This window comes from Suncus etruscus, chromosome 1, assembly GCF_024139225.1.
Source record: "Suncus etruscus isolate mSunEtr1 chromosome 1, mSunEtr1.pri.cur, whole genome shotgun sequence".
Classification (NCBI taxonomy): Eukaryota; Metazoa; Chordata; class Mammalia; order Eulipotyphla; family Soricidae; genus Suncus; species Suncus etruscus.
Window position 1 is genome coordinate 144,206,151 of NC_064848.1, and position 22,177 is coordinate 144,228,327.

The following is a 22,177-nucleotide window of genomic DNA, read 5'->3' on the forward strand; positions in this document are numbered from 1 at the left end:
AAAAACAAAAAGAAAGAAAGAATGGGTCAGTAAGAGAAATTTAAACTAATGCCAAGTCCAAGACCAGCATTGGCACTAGGCATCTAGGACTATCCATTTGATAGTTAAAAGCTCATTATGTGCTCAGTCATGACATGGGAGGTATTCTTTCCTGCAAGAAGATATTTCCTTATACTTTTGCTTGGCTTGAGTGAAATGTTCCTTCTGGTGATATCACCTCCATTTCAAATGACTTTACACCCATGAAGCAGTCTGTGGTAATGGTGAAGTTCTTAATCTGGCTTAAGGAAATGAGGGGTATGTGTGAAATTTGACAGTTTTCCAGTGTCAAAGAGGGAGATCACCCATTTGACCTTAACTAATTGGCATTGGCAAACTAATTTCACTGAGCCCTGCAAAACCTGAAACTTTCAGCATCAAGCTGCTTCTGCAGCAGAAATCCTCCAAAAGAGGCTCCCCATGGAGACCAGCAGGAGAAAGCCAACTAGCTTTCCTGTAGAGAACCTATTCTCCATTATTATTCCATCTTCAATGAGAAGAGAAAGTGATGAGTATTTACTGATACTCTAACACTATCCTAGGGTATATCCAGTGCAGGAAGGTGTCAGGAAGTATCTTACAAGAAAAATGTTAATAATTTCTCAGACAAGGAAAATCATGTACAGGTGAACAATGAATAAAACTGTATTCATCTATATATAGATTGATATTTCATGTAATAGTACAAAGGACATGTTTATTGTAAAATGAAACCTAAAAACTATCATCTATATAAGTAATAAGCACTACATATAAAGTATGCAAAGCATGATATGATCTTTTTCTCTAGCAATAGAAACAAATAGACCTGACTTCCCCTGTCAATAAAAAGTCAAAATTTTAGACCTTATATAATATTAATGAAAAAATTAGATTTTCCCCTCTATATAAATTCACTTTTTATATGTACACTGTGGATTCCATCAAGTTATTATTGTAAAAATATTTAGATATTTAGCACAGAATGATACACACTGAGAGTTCTATAACTTACGTTTTTTTTGTTTGTTTGTTTGTTTTGGTTTTTTTGTGTTTTTTTGGGTCACACCCGGCAGCGCTCAGGAGTTATTCCTGGCTCTATGCTCAGAAATCGCTACTGGCAGGCTCGGGGGACCATATGGGATGCCGGAATTCGAACCACTGTCCTTCTGCATGCAAGGCAAATGCCCTATCTCCATGCTATCTCTCCAGCCCCCAGTTCTATAACTTATAACTAACATGATTTCTCTGAAGATTTGACCATTTCCCCTAGATGAAAATCCTTGGGACCTCAATGATAGTTTCTCTCTCTTTTTTTTTTTTTGGTTTTTCTTTTTTTGGGGGGGGCACACCCAGCGGTGCTCAGGGGTTACTCCTGGCTGTCTGCTCAGAAATAGCTCCTGGCAGGCACAGGGGACCATATGGGATTCGAACCAACCACCTTTGGTCCTGGATCGGCCGCTTGCAAGGCAAACGCTGTTGTGCTATCTCTCCAGGCCCATAAATGATAGTTTCTTAATTTTCTTCATAATTAATTAATTATAGGTACAACAAAATTTCAATTCTAGAGATATCTAATACAGAATCTAGATTCAGTTTCCTATGAATAGAAATCATAGCCTTCAATGTATATGCTTCTTTACTGGAACTATACAAGGTATATATTGTTATTTCAACTGAGATTAGAACTGAAACTTTGTTGATAGGCAACAATGAAAAATCTAACTATTTCCCCAGAAGTATTTTATTGTCAGAAAGGTTTATTTTCGGGCCAGAGCAGTGGCACAATGGTAGGGTATTTGCCTTGCAAGCGCTAACCTAGGACGAACCGCAGTTTGATCCTCTGGTGTCCCATATGGTCCCCAAGCCAGGAGCGATTTCTGAGCGCATAACCAGGAGTAACCCCTTAGCATCACCGGTGTAGCCGAAACAACAAAAATAAATCAATAAAAAAGAAAGGTTTATTTTCATCCTCTGCCCACACCTGACATCTATGTGGCATAAAAATTGGCCCCAACTTCTACACTACGCTCTAAAACAAAATGATGTTCACTTTCCAGATAGTCTTGTCCAGGCTGGAAACACTGCAATCGTTTCAGATGGGGATGGGCAGATTCCTCTTTCTGCCTGAAGGCACAGCATCCCACAGCCATACCCAACACCCTCCTATAGTAAAGGCCCACAATTTAACCTTATGATACTGCAAAGCCACCAAATTTGTTCCAGATCTATAGGTCCTGAACCACACAATGGGACACCTCAACCCAGTAGTAAATCTGATGGGAAAGTTGTATAGAAGAGCACCAAGGTCAGTGAGCCTAAACAGTAATAAAGAAGGCTCAATTAACATCAACCACTGCCGGCCCGAGAGATAACACAGTGGTGTTTGCCTTGCAAACAGCCAATCCAGGACCTAAGGTGGTTGGTTGGAATCCCGGTGTCCCATATGGTCCCCCGTGCCTGCCAGGAGCTATTTCTGAGCAGACAGCCAGGAGTAACCCCTGAGCATCTCCGGGTGTGGCCCAAAAACCAAAAAAACAAAAAAAACCATCAACCACTGCCTAGTAAATCCTTAGATAATGACTTAGTAACACTATTGAAAGATATAACAATGATTACAAATATACCTTTGTTGATAAGTTTTGCTAATTCCACATGTCTTTGTGTTGTAACAAACAACATGAACTAAAATTGTTTGAACCTGTAAAGGGGTAGACTGGCATAATGAGTGGGAAACTGGAGATACTGGAGGAAAGATCACACTGGTGGTAGTATTGGTATTTGGACATTTAATGTTTGAACAATTGTATTATGAACAACTTGGTAAACACATTGTTATAATAATTTTAATAAAACAATGTTCATAGTGTGCTTAGTTAAAAAATAGTGTATTTCAAGTTGGAGGATACTGGGGAAATGGATTTGATGATAGAAATGTTTCTCTTTAAGAAAGAAAATAGTCTTGCTAGCTAAAATATGAAACAAAAATGAAACATATTCTCAAAAGACTTTGGTGGGTAGACCTTAATAATTATTGCAAAACAATTTGGGCAGCAAGTTAGCTGAAAGTAGTGACTCATGCATGACAACTTACCAGTTTCTCAAATATATGCAAACAAGTGGGATAAAACTTGCTCATTTTTCCTTTTAAGATGATGTAAGAAATAAAATCAATCAATTAAGCCTAGGAAGTCTTCATTGAGGCGAACTGGACACTGGGTTCTAAAGAAGCACCAGAATTCAGAGAAACCAAAAGAATATAATAAACATTCTTTGAGGAAAAAAAAAGATTAGTTCATTATTTTCTTCTTATTTTTATTTAGGTCCTGTATTAATAATAGAGTTTTAAATATATAATGATCCAATACCATACTACTACCAGCATGTCAGTATCTCTATACCAGTGTGTCAAGATCCCCTCCACCACCAACCCCATTTACCTGCTTAGCAGACTCAAATCTGTAGGCCACTTGTAGGTCTGTTATTGTTGGTCAACTGCTAGTCTCTTACTATGTTTCTTCTTATCACTCATATGAAAGAGATCATTCTGTATTTGTTCTCTCTCTCTGATATTACTCCATTTGATTTTACCCTCTTGTTTTATACTCATAGTAGCAAATCACTATTTCATATTTTTATAACTAAGTAGATTGATTCCATTTATTTATGTACCATTATTTTGTTGTTTTGGGGCCACACCAGGTGATGCTCAGGGGTTACTCCTGACTATATGCTCAGAAATCCCTCCTAACTTGGAGGACCATACCAGACACTGGGGGATCGAACCACAGTTCATCCTAGGTCAGACACGTGCAAGGCAAATGTCCTTCTGCAGCTCCACCACTCTGGCCCCACCACTATTTCTTGATCTACTCTTCAGTTCTTGAGCATTTGTGTTGTTTCCATGTTTTGGTTATTATAAATAGCACTGCAAGGAACAAAGAATGCAAATGTCTTTTCAATAGTGTGTAGGGACCCATTTTAAAGTTAGCAAAACTTTTGTGTTGATCATTTCACATTATTATCCATCATTATGTGATACACCATTACGTTGTACAAACTAATATTAAGTTATAGGTCAATTATACATCAATCAAAATGTATTTAATAAGATTTTCTGGACAAAAGGAGAAAGAAGAAATTTGTTGAGTAAGTGTAAGGTGTTCAGAAAATAGCAAGCAAACGGTGGCAATGCCAGTAATATTTTTATTGAAACAAACATTTCTTTAAAGTTTGGTAAAATTTGGAGCATACTACACTGCACTGATTGTAGATGTGTATATAATTGCCAGCAGAGGCATAGCTAGCAATATGCTTTAGGGGAAGAATAGCATGGATTGCTGGGATTTGAGATTTAGCCTTAGGAAAGACAGAATATCATCCTTCTCAATGGTGACACAGTCATAATAAGAATCTTGCATTTCACCATGAAGCATCAAGTCACAGTGAAATGACATGTCACTCCCACACTTTAATTTTATTCTAGAACCAAATGCACACCATTGTGTCATTGGTGGTGGCCCTATTGGAGTAGGATTCATGGATAGGGTGGGAGGAGGTGTAGAACAAGAATCCTTTGGAGGCTGAACTCACAGCAGTAAATAGCTTCCTCTTGGGGAGAAAGAGAGCATGTTTTCATAAAAAACCACATGAGGTCTCTAAATTTTTTGCAAGGTTTATTCCTTTTTTTTTTGGTCACACCTGGCGGTACTCAGGGGGTTACTCCTGGCTCTGTGCTCATAAATCACTCCTGGCAGGCACGGGGCACTATATGGGATGCCGGGATTCGAACCACCATTCATCCTGGATTGTCTGCATGCAAGGTAAATGCCCTACTGCTGTGCTATCTCTCTGGCCCCAACAAGTTTTATTCTTAATGAGAATGGTGACCACACCATTGTTCATCATAGTCTCCCTGGCTGGCTCAGTTGAGTTCATCTCAAAGAGCAAAGAATAAAATATAATTTCAAAAGGGTATGGAAACATTATTGCTGCCATTCACATATTCTCATTCAAAATCTGTTTGTGTCAATAGGTTGTCAAAAGAATCACATTACTAACAATCTACTCCTTATTAATGACTTTGATTATATCATCCCAATTGAGACCCCTCTGAATATTTCTGAAAGTCTATTTCATAGACACTCATACCGATGCATCATCTACCCCATACCCCTTGCTGTGATTCTTTCTGGAAAGTCCCTTCCCCCATTAGTCTCCATAATGCCATGAAGTCATTTGCAGATGACGCTCCACTGCCATTACCTAGGGTTATTACCTTGATCAAAGATATTGTCTGTCTGGAGCTAAAAAGAGGTTCTCAATAGATCCAGGCTCAAGCCACAGCACCACATTGTCCCCCAAAGCACTGCCATAATAGGCTCCCAAGCTCCAAGCCAGGAGTAGCCCCTAAGCACTGCTAAGTGTGGCACCAAACCAAAAACTTAATACCTAAAGATGCTGTCTTTAATGGTCTGAAACCATAGTAATTCAGCCTTTCAAGACAGCAAAGGGACTCAGCATTTTTGTAGTGCTCAGCAATATGAGCTCATACTGTGCTCTGGGATAAAAATAAGGATAAGTAGGGACAAAATTCTCTTTTCTGTTGTTTTACTCTCTCAGACACCAACTTGATGCCTGGATCTAACAAGTACTTTGTAGAAACAATTTCAACTCCTTAGTGACCCAGTGTTCCTCAGGAAAACAGGACTCAAATCTGAGGCATGTAGGACTGGAGCAATAGCAACAATAGGTAGGATTCTTCTTGCACACAGCCAACCAAGGTTTTATTGTAGGTATCACACATGGTCCTCAGAGTCCACATGGTTCCTGATTGCAGAGTCAAAAGTAAACCCTGTGCATTACCCAGATGTGACCAAAAAATAAAAAAACTTAATCTGAGACATGTATGGCTCCTAAATCCTCACACCAGACCTTTCCCTAGTTCTCCTCTCGCCATTCAATCATACCTTCTCAGGTACACCTAAATTCTAGGGGTAAACACAATCAAACTTGAGGCCAGACCACCATTCACCTCATTTACCACTTTGACCATTTATTTATGGAAAATTTTTATGTGGTCCCGGTTGTTATTTTACTTTTTATCAATTCAGGTCCATTCATTCATTTACACAGCACATATTTTGGAAGGCCCACGCCATATGAGGCATTAAATTCAACTGATAAGAGGGATCATCAAATCATCATGAAATATGATCTTCTTATCTCTGTCAGTCTATCAAGGACAAGACAAGAAATACATCTACACACACAAAGAACAGTGGAGCCTGTCTATGTTTAGTCTTCCCAAACATTAAAATTCAGGTTGATGGTCTTTGAAAGATTCTTTTTGTCCATTTTTGAAATCATGTTTTGCATTTCTTGCTTTGTTATTTCGATTAATACCTGAAACAAGAAAAAAATATAGTACCAAGAGTCCTGAAAGTGGGAAAAAATGAGCCTCTATAAAGAGTGTCAAGTTCCCTTATATTCAGTGTCAGTATTCACAACAAAAATGGCTTTAGAGATGAATGTGGCAAATAGGCTGACCAAGTAACCAATCTGAAAAAGAAAAGAAAAGCAAACAAACCTTGGAGTTTGCACAAAATAAATAAACAGTCTCTGTAACTAAGACCTGGATAGCCATGTGGAAATGGTGTGAAGATGTGTTCACAGGAATGTGGCAGATAATATTAGGACAACATCCAGGCATATTCAGGCTGGGTCAAGCCTTTATTATGTCCAACTTTGGTCTCCCATTTGAAGAACTATTACATTATATTATAATTCATTATACTATAATTATTGCAGGCTGGTATTATAAAAATGGAAAATAGAACTTAAATGTAATCCTCCCCCCAACTTCCTGTTTCCCTAACCTCTTCTTTTGGTATGTAAAAGTTCACCTGGATTACAGGGCCTTCCCCCACCCTGGTGGGTGGGGTTCAGGATAGAAAAGAAAAAGTGCTGGCTTTGGGCTGGAGAGAGAGAAAAGTACATGGCTTAGGCAGCATAGGGCCGGGAGAGCTCAGCAGAGAATGAGCACAAGAGAGAGAGAGAAAGGCATGAGATAGGCAGCACATGGCAGAGGCTGCACATGGCAGAGGAAGGCCATGAGGAATAAAGCGAGCTAACTCCAATGAATATCTTTCCTGACAGCCTGGTGTATTATTTCTCCACCATTACCCTTCTTCATCAGATCCATTTGCTAAAGAGGTTAGAAATACAGTGCCTGGGGCAGCCTCACCCAACTTGTGGACTTTATATATATATATATATATATATATATATATATATATATATATATATATATATTTTATTTTACACTTGGCTTCTGGTCTAGAAAAGGTGAGACTTACGGGATGACTTAATATATGACCCTGGTAGCAGCAGTGCTTTTCTAGCTCAGCCATAGAAAGTAAAACTCACTCAGAATAGATTGAACAGAAGCAATGGATATTTGGGACCTTGGTCACTAACTGCCACATTTGAAATATAGTACTTTCCTTCTATTGTATTCAGAGTATTTTTTCCTTTTTAATCTTGTATTTAAATTTTGTCTCCATCTCTTTTCTCCCCATAGCACTATCCTTCTTGTCTTTAAATACCCACGCATAACTCTTGACATGCTTATGGAAGATATTCAAGTGGAGTGGTTTGGGTGTGGGTAAAGGAATGAAATTATATGGCCACCAATTCCAGAAAGATAAGAGTATTGAGGCAAGATAGAGACCAGTAACTAATTGAAGAGGCAAAGAATAATAGTCCAGCGGACTGTGAACAAGACCATCAAAATTCTGGGGAAGAACCGGAAATAGCTCTGAGACTAAGAAGAGAGGGAAGTGATGCCTGTTTGTATTGTTCATACATTCCTCACCCCACACCATGCTTCCCCAGGAAAATATAGAGGGAACGACAAGGACTTTAGCAAAGACACAAAGAGGAAAAGAAGTTCTGGAAGGTAGAAAGTAGAAGGAATAGAGGCACCTACAATTTCTTCAAAGGGAGTGAAAAAGGAGGAGGACTTCATAAGATTTCTTAGGAAGATGCTTTAAACAGTAACATCATAAGATAAAAGAAAGAATCATAGTTTAAGTGAATGTGATGTTTAGTGCTGTGATGTGTGTGTGTGTGTGTGTGTGTGTGTGTGTGTGTGAGAGAGAGAGAGAGAGAGAGACTCAATCAGCTGTAAAATGAGAACTACAATAGAAGAAAGAAAAGGAGGAAAGAGGTTCTGCCTGTCAATATATAGTTATTCTCTTCACTTCCTTTTCTTCCCTGAGTGAGCAGCTGTCTCAGCCAGATCATCAGCCTCATTCTGAGTATAGGGTCCATGAATTTCTCTTTAAGAAAATTTATCTTTAAGAGCCTTTCATAAAAATCCTTCTTTTTAGTTTTGGGTTTGTTGTTGTTGTTTAGGGGCTCTGAGAAGAGTTCTTACCCTTACATTGGTTTGGGATCACACCCCGAAATGCTCAATGTTATTCCTGGCTCTGCACTCAGGAATGACTCCTGGTCATGCTTGGGGGACAATATAAGATTTTGGGGAGTAAATCTGGGTTGGCTTGCAAATCAAACACTGTACCCACTATGCTATCTCTCCAGGTAACCCAAAAAAAATCTTTAAAATAATTGCAAGGCTGGAGAGAGTGAGTGGTTAAGGTGTTTGCCTGGCATGGCAACTGATCCAGGTTTTATCCTTGACACCATAGTGTGATTTTCCCCCCAACACTGCATATGGTTTTCTGAGAACCATAAAAATGTTCCCTGAACACTGCTAGATATGGCTCCAAAGCAAAATTAAATAATTACCTTAATTGTTATCTTTCAAATGAATAAAATTTCCTTTGTGCTTAAGTGGGTTTCACACACGCTTGTCTTACATGCATTAGGGCAATTCACAAGCACTTCCCACATACCTTTCTTTTCCTTAGGGAATTGCTCCAAGGTAGAAGCTGTTCTGAAACAACCATAGTGACTATAAAGTCTGGAACTGATCATGTGGTCCAGTCTCCTGGTTCCATGCAGCCAAGTTATTTTTTTCATCATCATATTTTATTAATAAAGGACCACCCTGTGGTGAGAGCTATTCCTTTCAATTGCACTGACCTCCCTCAAACCTTCCCAGTCCAAAATCTCTTTGATGAAACATTAAAGTATCCAGGACTGGAGGATGTTAGAAGTAATCCTAGAGTGGAACCAGCGTCAGCATCGCTGGCGCTGGCGAAAGGGCTAAAAATCACATGTGTGACACCTGCCTCAGCCAGATCACTGGAGAAAGGCTGGCCAAGTTTTTGCCTGATGCCAGGATATCACTAATTCCATTCTCAGAGACACCAGATCTGGAAGCTGGACCCAGGGTGGATAACTCTTCAGTGATGCATAGTGAATTACCTTTGGTCTGATTAATTCTTGCCTCTCTAGCACTAGAAAGAAGCCTGACTTTAGAGCACTACTTGGAAACTGTGGCCTCCTCCCAGTCCTGCTATCCACTTGTGAATCACTCATCTATCTAAGTTTTAGATAGATGTCTAAGTCTCAAACTCGCGGCCTTTTGTGACCCTCCATACAACATTTTGTGGCCCTGCCCTAGAGGAATCTTTCTTTTGTTTTGTTTTGTTTTAGTTGTTTGGGTCACACTCCCAATGTTCAAGCCTTACTACTGACTTTGCACTCAAGGATCACCCTGACTTTGCCTCCTGTGGCCCCCAGGTAAATTGAGTTTGAGACCCCTAAGAGCTGCTTTCAAACACACACACAACACACACACACATACACACACACACACACACACACACACACACACACACACATACACACACACAATCTCCTATTAGTCTCTGTGCTCTTCCAGTTGAAGAGTCACTTCTCTCTTGCCTGATGGCATGCCACTGTCCCACTGAGTGATACCCATGATTGTTACTATCGAAATGAAAACAGTCACTTCCTCCAATGAGCCCCCTTAATAAGAGGGGGTCAAAAAAGATTGGGCATGATTTCAGTTTCCCTATCTTGGATATCTTTCAAACAATCAACCAGTAGCCTACTTTTACTACATAAATGTTAGCATATTAGTAGATGATTAAATTCTTGATCTCCTTCAAGAAAAGGAGAGACATAAAAAGAGAGGAGGAGGTAGGATGTTCGAGAAAGGGAAGGAGGAGAGAATACAAGAGAGGGACAGAAAATAGAGAAGGGAGAAATTAAAAGGAAGGTAAGAGAGAAGGGGGGAGGGAGAGAGAAAAAAGAGAAAGAAGAAGAGAGAAAAGGGAAAGGGAGAAGAGAGAAAAGGGAAAGGGAGAAGAGAGAAAAAGAAAAAGAGAAAAGGAGAGGGGAAAGATAAGGAAAGAGAGTGAGAGAGTGAGAAAGAGAGAGAGAGAGAGAGAGAGAGAGAGAGAGAGAGAGAGAGAGAAGCCAGAGGATATATTCCAGACTTGATTTTATGAGCTCATTCCAAAAATGTAACTACAAACTGTAGTTACCACCTCAGAATTAGATTGGGGGGAGGGGGGAGAAAATCAGGGGATGGAATGAATTCCCAAGGCCAAATGATTTTTGTAAGTAAATGTGTTCATTTTCTGTTTACTGCTCTGGCAAATAACAAGAACTTATTAACTACCCTTATAGACGTTAACATATACTGCATAGCTGAAGTCAAAGTATGGGCAGAGCTCATTTCCTTTCTTAACTTTGGAATTCTAAGAGAGAATCCACTTCCTTGTTTTTCCAGCTTCTAGAAACTCCACATTCTTGGGCTCTGGGTCCCCCTCCCCCATTGTCTGGGCCAGCAGCTTTGCCTTTCTCTGGTCATTTTTCTACCATCCTATCTCCCTCTGACCGAAGTTGAAGAGGGTTCTCTGATTTACTTTAAAGACCACTGTGATTAGATTGAGTTTACCTGGATAAGCCTGGAGACTGTTTATCTCAGCGTCTTTAACTTAGTCATATCTACAAAGTCGCTTTTGCCTGTAAGGTAGCATGTTCTCAAATTCTGGTGATTCAGGCTTGGATGCCTTTGGGAGGAACATTGTTCAAAACTGCCACATCATACCATTGAATTCTGGGAAAGAAAAATAAATGAATCCAATTTGATAGGAAGGCAATTAGCAAAACACCCTCCATTCAGGTTTCATTATCAGCCCCAGAGCAATAAACTCAAGCCAAGTCTGACTACAGGAATGCCCCACTCCCTGACAGCAGAGCATTTATTTGGTATTGATTCAGTAGGTTCTTTTTTGGGGTGGGAAAGCTCAAACTGGGTTCCATATAAATTAATGGTAATAGTGTCTCTTGTCATATTAAACAGGAAGTTCTGATTTCAGATAAAGAGGAAGACCTGACTTTTATTAAGGCCTTCTATATAAAAGCAGACATAGCTCTATTTGAATGAGTGTCTCATGTACTTTAAATAATCAGTATGTTGAGTGATAATATGAGTCACTTAACAATGGGAATTTAGTCTCAGAAATGCATCTTTGGGTGATTGCATTGTTGTACAGAGTTCAGTTACACAAACCTCAACATAGCTTCTACACTCTCAGACTCTATACTATAGCATATTTAGACTACCATTGTATATATGTTCATTGCTAAACAAGGTTCCATTAAAGTGACTATGGCTATATAATCAAAGGAATATTTAAATGTGTATTTACATTATGATATATATAGAGAGAGTTAACTTTGCAGTTCACGAAACTACATTTAGTCTATAAACTGTGGCTTTGCTAAAAGCATGATATTTAAGCAACCCGAGTTTTCCAGTCAGTTGGATGAAGAGCATTTAACCTAATTAAGTGTCCTCAAGTAAAAGCTTAATTGTCTTGATTCTATTTGTTGCATGGTGCTAAACAAAGTATTAAAATACTCTGTGCTTCTGTGTGTCCTTGTGACAAGAAGCTAGAAAGCTCAACGTTTGAGAAGTGTGTGTGTGTGTGTGTGTGTGTGTGTGTGTGTGTGTTCTAAAAAGAAGTTCATAGTATATAGAAATGACTGCTTCTCCTGCTGTTAACCCAATGAATCCACTTAACCTCATCCTTTTGACATGGGAGCTCTTCTCTTATTTGACAGCAAGCCAGTTTCATTAGTAGCTCGCTGACCTAACACCAACCTGTACTTAGCTTGTTAGAGATGAAGAAACACATTCATAACTCAAGTTGAGATAGAGTGTCATCTCCAGATAGAATGAACACCACCCCCTCTTCAGGGGCTGGAATTTGGTTGCTTTCCAAGCTGTGGCTGACCAGGCTTCCTTGCCAGGGTTGGCTGATGAGATCACCTCTGAGAACCCGGATGCAGACCAGGCTCTTGGTTACAACATGCCCAAGGTGGACAGTCACCCTCACTCTTCCATAAGCACCAGACTCCCTAGGTGGTTGTTCTAGTTTATCCCTGATGATGGGGGAAATATTTCAAGTTTTCCCTTTGTCTTGGTCTGTATTTTTTTATTTTTAATATTGCATCTTACTCTGGATGAAGGGCTAAAAGATGTTTCACAGATTGGATTTCTCAGTGGAAACTGTTTTCTTTGGAAGCAACCTACCCCGATGCTAATTGAGAACAGAACCCAGAATGGGGACCTGAGAAACTGCACCCAAATGAACTTCTCCTTGGCATATGCACCGAATGAACTTCTCCTTGGCAGGACTGGTTTCCATTGATCTCTTTCGAACTGATGATTTGTGCAAGTAATATTGGGATCAGCTTGTTCTCCAAAAGCCTGAACACGTGACATTCCCCTATAGTTCTTTAAAAATCAGAATCACTATTTGTATCTAATTACATAAAGTCCTCCTTTTGAAAACTGGGGAGAAGGTCGGGGCGGAATTGGGAATCCCTAAACCTAACTCCCCTGTAATAAATAACATTCTGGAAGGCTCCAGCTTGTGCTCTTTCCCCGACTAAACTGGCTGTGCCTCTATTAGAGAGATTACAGTAAAAAATAACAATCAGTTCTCTGATGATCCTCTGCAGAGGGGAAGGGTGGGGAGGAGAGATTTGGCCTGGGACAAGCCCAGACTTTCGTCACCGGGACTGACCCAAGTGTGAACACAAAGAGCGATCCCGGGAGCATCCCGCACAGAAATCTGAACTTCTGCCAGAGATAACATGGCACCTCCGAGGCTCCGGCCTACGTCCTGACCGCCCCAGGTTCTCAGCATTTCCAGCTGTTTGTGTCGGACCCTTCCAGCTGCGGACATGCTCCCCGGACCCGGATCCAAAGGAAGACGCTGCCTGGCCGCGCTCTCCCAGTGAGTGCTCTAAGCTTAGCCTCTCCACTCCTTTTCCTTTCTTTTCTTTCTTCCTCCACTCCTCCACCTTTTATTTATTTTTTTTAGTAAAATGTAAAAAAAAAAAAAATTAAAAAGAGAAAAAGAAAAATTCCTTTTACAATTGTAGTGATGGGAGGCCCAATGAAAAGCAAAGAAAAAAATGTAAATTTCAGACCTGTATGAAATGTACCAATCTCTAAAAAACTTCTTATTCTCCTGATTGGGTTTATTTATTTGTTTGTTTCTACGTTTTGGGTGGTTTGAAGACCATCTATCTATGTGCAGGGCTTTTTGCATCTCTGGAGATTCTCTAGTCCAAATACTGATCCCCCAAAGCATCTTGTTTCTAAAGATCTGCTGTTAATTTAGACCGGAGTCCTCTGTTCAGAATGAGCCCTTTGCAGGGCTCAAGAGATTTTTTTTTCTGGCTAAAGCATACATTGCCCAATCCTTAAAGTCAACAGCCCAGGGCCCTGAATATACTGGCCATCTGACTGTTGAGAGAACAGGACTGAGCACATGGTATTGATCAGGGAACCGTTCAGATAACAAGCTCCCAGATTTAGGATCCTGAAACCCTAGACTGTAGAAATTGGGGAGCCTCTGAGATTGTTCACTGCAATCCTTGCGTTCTCTGAGAGGAAGGAAGAGAAGCTGAGGGATAACTCAGTTTAACCAACTTCTCCCAAAGACAGCAAATTCTTATTACCCATAGGCCAGGGGCCCTTTCATCCAGGTAATTTATGAGGTTTGGAAAACTCTCTAGGTCTTAGGGAAAGATACTCTGTGAAAGAAAGGACATCAAATGGTCTTTCAGTAAATCCTTCCCAATTCTGAGAGTTTGGGCACTGATTCAGCATGGCAATTGTTGTTCCAGTTGTTCTAGCATTTGTGCAACAGTTAATCAGAGAAACAGAAGTGCTCAACAGAGTGGGAGAAGTAAGCCCCAAGTGTACTCTCTGATAGCAGATCTCCTAACTGGCCAGTTTTCTGGAATTTTGAACACTGAAGTTTGAGGAGAGCTCAGAGGGATTTGAAAGCTTATCTGCACAGTCCAATGGAAGTCAAAATAAGGGGGGTAGGGGTTGTGTTTTACAGTGTTTTATTCTTTGGTACATTTGATCTTCACAAACTATGAATTTTATATCAGAAAAATGTTGTGGGTATGTAAAAGACTTGGGATCTGCATGTGACTGCATCCCATTGGTTACTCCTATTCCCTTCCTCATTCATTCTTTACCCATCCAGTTGACCCACTCCCCTAACCTCCTTCGAAATCATAAATCTCCATGGAATAGTTAAGAAGCCACTGATCTAATTTAGTGCTTTCATTCATAGTTCTATGGAAAAGTAGGACTCGAAAGTAGTTTTGGTTTCCTGGGTGGAGAGGGGGAGAGAAGGAAGGAGAGTGGGATGGAAAACAATAAAGGTGATTGGGGGAACAGAGTAGGGCTGAGGAACACTACTTCATCTACTTCCTGTCTTCTATCCTTTCTCAAAACTGAATCAAATGCCCCATTACTCCACAAGCCTCCCTGGCCTCCTGGTTTTCTCCAGGCCAATAACTTCTACCCATACTTCTGCTATTAGCCTTCCTGAAGAGTCTCAACCTTTCTCACTGCTCAAAAGATACCCATTCTTTTTTCTTTGATTGATAAGTCAAACTTTGCTTCTTGAAGTCTAGACTTTGAATTATCAGGACACACAGAGTGCACTTTTTGCTTCTGGAGAAGCAGGAGGTTAAATGTCCAAACAGGGGCCCTACCAAATAAATTCTAAATACCTTTTCCTTTACATCAGATGATTCTCTCTGTTACATCATATTGGCAGTGTTTTTGTTTTTGTTGTTGTTTTTTAATGAGTTGCATTAAAATTCCAGAGCCCCCCGGTTCAATGTTAATATGTACCTAAAATTATTACTATGAAAGATATGTAATCCACTGATCAAAAAATGTAAACTGGGCTTGAAATGTTTCTGAATATATTTAAATGATCTCATTGTTGGTTTACATAGGCTATCATATACCACTGTTTAACTTCCAACTGTTGGATGAGAAGTGAGTCCAAAAGTGATATGTCCTAGCTATGGTCAGATTGTGATATCATGGGATATTTCACTCTAGAACTTTCTAATTTAGCCCCTCATGTATTCTGGACCTACAGAAAATATATAATAAAATAAATCAAGGATCCTCAAAAAAATTCCAGAGCCCCAAAACCTACATATAGCTGTGTTACTTTCTTGGGGCTGGTATGAAGGGCTCTTCAATTACTTAGTTTTCAAGGTGTTGTTAATTTGCTTCTTGGAAGATTATTGAGGAATTCTGTCACTTGGTCTTTGAATTTTCTTCTTTGTACTTTTCTCATTCTCCCCGCCCCCCACCGCAAGCCCTAATGAACTCTACTTGAGTCAAGAGTTCATGTTTCTTTTTTTTTTTTTTTTTTTTTGTGGTTTTTGGGTCACACCCGGCAGTGCTCAGGGATTATTCCTGGCTCCAGGCTCAGAAATTGTTCCTGGCAGGCACGGGGGACCATATGGGACGCCGGGATTCGAACCGATGACCTCCTGCATGAAAGGCAAACGCCTTACCTCCATGCTATCTCTCCGGCCCCGAGTTCATGTTTCTTATAAACACATATGCATAAGAACAAGCTTTTTTTTTTTTTTTTAACTTCTTATTATCTTGAAGATTAAAACAGTAGTTTTATTCTGTTCCCATGTTTTGTGATCAATGAAGAAGGGCATATAAATTTTAAACCTCCTGTCTCAAAGAGACACAGGAAATCATTTGGTTTATCCTGCTGAGATATTTTTTTTTAAACTAACAGGGAAGTACGTAATTACCATCATTATAGCAATGACAGAACAGATAGCACTTAAGATTATTCAGATTTTTTTTTTTAAAGAAAGGTACTTGATTTCTTCAATCTTCCTGGGGAATTTGATAATACAATTTTCTAGTATAACAAAGTAAGGAACAAATTAAAACAAAAAAAAATTGAATGGGAAGAACCTCATTCTCTCTATTTTTTCTAATGTGCCCCAAGCATGAAATAGGCTGGCCACCAAACCAAGCACCAAGCTAAGAGGAACAAAGGACCATCTGCTCTAACCCTGATTGATATAAGACCAACACCACCAATGAGGCGTCTCTTTGCCCAGTGCCAGGATAATCATTAAAATAGATACTATAATACATGTGGTCAATCTTCCAGTTGCTGAGAATTGGCAGACACATAGAATATATTTACCTTTTTTTAAAATTATGCTGCAAAACAGTGGTGCCTCAATGTATAAGACTCCTATCCCAAAATGATTTTGTTCTGTTATCTGTCATCTACTTTGTGTCTTTCATCTCTTCAAACTGTCATTAATATATTTGCCTTTGTCGGTCCCACTTCATTCTGCTATAATCAAGTCTAACAAGAAAAGCTCCTTTGTTAGAATTATGTTGAAAGTAAAAAAAAAATCAGTATTCCTGGGGCCGGAGAGATAGCATGGAGGTAGGGCATTTGCCTCGCATGCAGAAGGATGGTGGTTCGAATCCCGGCATCCCAAATGATGCCCCAAGCCTGCCAGGAGCGATTTCTGAATGTAGAGCCAGGAATAACCCCTGAGCGCTGCCAGGTATGACCAAAAAACAAAAACAATAACAAAAAATCAGTACTCCAGTAGAAATTTACTTTTCTCTTCCAATGACATGCATGCTTTTGGTTTGCCAACAAGCCAACCTTGTTTGCTCACTTTGAGGTACAAAATTAAGTTTCCAATGATTGATTTTTTTGGGGGGGTGTCTTATTTAGACCAGCTAATTAGGGATAAAATTGCAACTTGCTCTTTATAGATGGAAAATAAGATAATAGCAGAATAGCAGTGAGTGAATGAATGTGTGTGTGTGTGTGTGTGTGTGTGTGTGTGTGTGTGTATTGGCCAGAGGAATGATCATGACTTTCTACGCATGTCTTTTGGCCATCTGGCCACAATCACTCTAGTTCAATACTTGGAGGCCACTGGCCTTTCTTTTCCTTCACATTGGTACTCTTTATAACACATTTCTTTCTCCTTACCTTTGAACTGTTCCTGCCCTAGAAATGAGCACTCTCTAAGCTTCTTCTTACCTCCTATTCCACAGGAGTTCTATGGGGAAGAGAGGGGGAGATGACACAGAGTAGGTCTGCCCCCTTCTCCAGAGTGGAATGGGGGTTTGGGGGAGGTGCTCCCTTGCCATCTGGAGGCTGCCATGCTCCTGATATTCCTAAATGGATCCATAAGGATGCATCCTTACCATGAACATGTAGCTTCTGGGGCTGGAGCGATAGCACAGCGATAGCATTTGCCTTTCACTAGGTCGACCCAGGACTGAGCCAGGTTCAATCTCTGGCGTCCTATATAGTCCCTTGAGCTCTGCCGGGTGTGGCCCAAAACTCTTCTGTTCTTAAGCCTAGTTTCAGCTTAATCTCCAGTGACAAAGATGTTTTATAGGCAGCCTGGGACCCTAGTTGCCATGTGTCATGATGTTTAAAATTCTAAAAGCTACAGGATGTGGCTCAGCAGTTAAGCACTTATTTTACATGTGTGAGGCCCTGTGTTTGATCCCTGGTACTGCTAATATATATAATAGTATATTTTATATATATATGTAAAATCAAGAATAGGTTCAACAACTAATTTGCTTCCTGTACCAGTGGGGGCTGCTTTGGAAGGTCCTGAGAGCATCTCAGAACAAAGCTGTGGCTGAGGCTGCTCTGGTGTGTGAACCCTCCCCCACTGTCCAGGGCCGGAATCTAGCTTCAGTCCTGTTCTACCCCCAGCCGAGCCCACATCCTTTCTAGGACCTTTTAGGCTTTCAGGCTCTTCCCATTCGTTGGCACCCAATAGGCCATGGCTATTTTGCTATCTTCCTATTTTCTTCCCACCCTACCCCACCCAGACTTGTTGAATAAATGCAAGCTTAAGGGCCTAAGAGATAGCACTAAGGGATAGGCTGCTTGTTGATGTGTGTGTGTGTGTGTGTGTGTGTGTGTGTGTGTGTGTGTGTGTGTGTGTGTGTGTGTGTGTGTAAATGCAGAGAGACACAAATGGACACACAGGGTCTATCTGTAATTAATAAAAGTATCCACTCTTCAAATATTTTATAAAAGTACCTACTATTGCTATAGACAATAGCTTCTTTTTTTGAAAAAGCATACCACTGATTTCTTTTGTTTTTATTGCAGTGTCATGAATGGTATTGTTTTAGGAAGGCATAATTTATAGGAGACAAACTGATAAATAAAATTGTAATAGGTTGAAAGTGATGCTTGGATATAGATAGACACAGTGAGTGAATTCCACCATCAGGTTCATTAGCTTGCTCACTCCCTCCCACATTTCCCTTCTTTGTTTTTTTGGGGGGAGGGTGAAAACACTGAGGTTCTCTCTCAACAAGTTTCAGTTTTCCAATGCTCATGACCACCTAGAGTCACCACACTTTACAGTAAGTAAAATTCAGACCTTATTCCTCTTACAATTGCAAGTGTTTTAGTTTATTCTTTAACCAACCTCTCCCTCTTTCCCTGCCAACAGCCCCTTATAACCAGCATTCTATTTTGCCTTAAAAAAAATTCCACACAGAAGTAACACCAAGTATTTATTTTCCCTCTTCTGACTTGTTTCATTGTGCCCTCTAAATTTTCCCTTGTTATTGGAAATGGCAAGTTCCATCTTTTGTGAGACTGAATAATAGAATAATATTCAAAAATCTATATATAGAGAGAGATTTAAACATATATACCATTTTCTTGATCCATTCTTTCTTTAATGGACACAGGCTTTTTTTCATGTCTTTTTTTTTTTTTTTCCCATGTCTTGGCATCAGAGAACATGGCAGTAGAGGCAACTCTTCAAATTAATGACTTAACTTTCTACCACCTAATAGTTTTTTCTGTGCTTTAAATTTCATTTTAAAATGAATGTGCTGATTCTTATTCAAATAATTCAAAAGCTGAAGTTGCTGAAGCACTGACTGTATGGCATCATCCAGGTACCTGGCCCATGCTTCAGAGATATTTAAGAGGCTTAGTCACTGATCAGCCAGTGGCTGCTAGCTGCAGGGGATCGTGTCTTGGGGGGGTAAAGAGAGACTTTGCTGACAAGGATCAGAGTATGTGGATTCTGATCAGCTCCTTTAGTCACCAGCACTGTTACCTCCAGGCAAGCAACATGCTCATGCCTGCTTTGGGTCACTTGACAAGAATGACCAGGAGGCCATGCACTAAAGTCAACAGAAAAGCGAGTCTGTAGACATAGTACAGGGATTAAGACACTTGAATTAGGCTGGAAAGATAGTATAGAGATTATAGTACCACGCAACATGCCCCACATCTGGTCCCATAGAATGGCAAGGAGTGATCTCTTAGCACAAAACCCTGAACACTGGGTGTGGTCCAGAAAACCAAGCAACTAAAGTTAACAAAGGCATTTGTTACCCCAAATTCTAGCACCACATATAGTCCTTGAACATCACCAGGGTATGGTCCAAGAAACAAAAAGAAAAATACCCAAGTCCAAGACAGATGCAATTTGTTTTTATAGTGACTTATTTTTTTTCTCAGTTAAAATGTAATATCAGTGGCCAGAGAGATAGTACAGCAGGCCAGGCTGTGTGCTCAGGTTTGATGCCTGGTACCATGTTGGGCCCCACCAAGAGTTATTTTGGAGTACAGAGCCAGAGGTTAGCCCTGAGCACTGCTGGGTGTGGCCCCCCAGTTAATTTTTTAATACTAGAAGAGCCAACTGGAACCCCACTTGTCTTTTATAAAGTTGGAGTAATTAGCATGGAGCTAATATTTTGCTATGTTTTCATAGATGAAAAGTTCAGTGGTATCTTTGGTGTTGTAACCAGTTCATATTTGAGAAACAGCCTGGTGGTCTGCCCTCCTCCACCCCTGACTACTTTCTCTGGTTATAAAATTCAGGAAGCAGCTAAATAAATGGTCAGTGAGTTTTATTCTCAGGAGGGAATTTGGAAGGAGTGTGATACTATCTACCCTCGCTTCTTCCATTCATAAACACTGATTTCCACCATCATTAAAATGACTTTTTATTAAAAACTACTGGCACTGAATAAAAGAAATCCACAAAGGAGGACATTTTACTGCAAAGTGTTTGGAACAGATGAAAAGTGTGATTTCTTCATTTATCTTTTTCTTTTGTCTGTTTGTTTATAACTTTGTAGTAAACTTCATCTCCGACCAATATTGACTAGAATACTCCTTTCAAGTCCTGATATTCCTACTTAAGGCCTATTATTGCTGCAGTCTGCAGTTATTGGTGCTAATGAGTTTTCGTGAACACTGGACATTTGGCTCTTACCAGCTGGTTCTCTAGATCTCTGTGCTTCTCTAAGATGGCTTTTATTGGAGGGGGGGCCACATGCTGAGGTGCTCAAGGGTTACTCCTAGCTCTGTACTCAGAAATTACTCCTAGCAAGGTTGGGGACCATATGGGATGCCAGGGATTGAACTTGGATTTTTCTCAGGTAAGCTGCCTACAAGGTAAATGCCCTAGCACTGTGCTATCACTCTGGTACCTGTAAGATGGCTTTCTGAGGCTTACATGGAATGTCTGTACCCAATGTTTGCTAGAACTCCATCTTCAAATCACATAGAAAAAGTACAATAAAATAACAATGCTATTATAACCCCAAAGGAAGGAAATAAATTTAACTTTAACTTTTTAATTTTGGAGGGGAGAGGATTGTGCCACACCAGAATACTTAGGGGGATATTCCTGGCTCTGAGCTCAGAAGTGATCCCTGAACTTTTCCGTGGCACCATATGTAGGACTGACTTTCAATGCAGCCTCATATAAGGCAAGTGACTTTACCTTTTGTACTGTATCTCTGCTTCCTCTTGAGATGCTGCAGGGGAGAAGGGCATGAGGTTTTTGAGCCAAACTTAGAGCTTTGCCCACATTAAGCATGCGCTCTACCATGTAGGCTGCTTATTCTTTTTGAAACATGGAAGATTTTGGGCTGGGGGTATAGATAGTCTTGATGTGTAGCCAAGTTACAAGCCTTGAGTGGGCTGACCCCAAGAACATCACCAGGTATGGAGCACCTTCTGGGAACCCCCACTCCAAATCAAGGTATGGAAGCATTCTTTACATAGAATAGTCATGTCCTATGGAGCTCACATCTCATGTCAACCCATGTAGCCCATTTTATAAATCTTTAAGCTATGTCCCAGAATTGAATGGAAAACGACCAAGTTTTTAATGAGCTAGACTTGGAGGCCTGAATACTGAGTATCAGAAAGGATGGTTTTGAAGAGAAGCATTTCACATCACTTGACCTCCTACCTCTGGAGTGAAACAGTGTCTCCAATTTGGGGTAGAGGTCTCAGCACCACATCTATTGGTCAGACCCACATCATACAGCTCTCAAAGGACAGGAAACCAGAACCACACAATCTGAACCCACATTTTGGCTTGGTTCCTCACTCTTCACCGTGTGTGTATTCATCAAGAGGTTACTAGTTTCATTGTGCCTAAGTTTCTTCTTCCTTTTTGAAAGGTTATCTGCCTTGCAGGTTTGGTGAAAGGCTGTTTGTCTTGCATGTTTTGTGAAAATGAAAAGAACTAGAAAAATGAAAAGAACATATCATTAGTAAAATGGAAAATGAAAGAACATTCTTTTTTAAGTGAAAGTGAAAGGCATAAAGAACATTCTTTAAGGAAAAATGAAAAGAACTAGAAAAGTACAAAAGAACATTTAACTTCAGCGTGTAAATGTAATGGCTTTGAAAACAGAATGGCTGAACTTTTTCTCATAAGAAAATAGTTGACCTCACCATTGTTACTACTTTATTTTTTTAATTTTTAATTTTTAATTATGAGAACAAAGATG

General features: G+C 40.0%; 1 protein-coding gene and 1 non-coding gene across 3 annotated transcripts in view; one reads left to right on the plus strand and one right to left on the minus strand.

The window, feature by feature from the left end:
- Nucleotides 1-22,177, plus strand: part of CALD1 (caldesmon 1) — a 110,171-nt gene that overhangs the window by 17,451 nt on the left and 70,543 nt on the right. The gene's annotated exons all lie outside the window — the stretch shown is intronic.
- On the minus strand, nucleotides 16,324-16,463 carry LOC126032829 (small nucleolar RNA SNORA48). Its single transcript, XR_007504012.1, has one exon. It is a non-coding gene; the product is annotated as a small nucleolar RNA SNORA48 (small nucleolar RNA).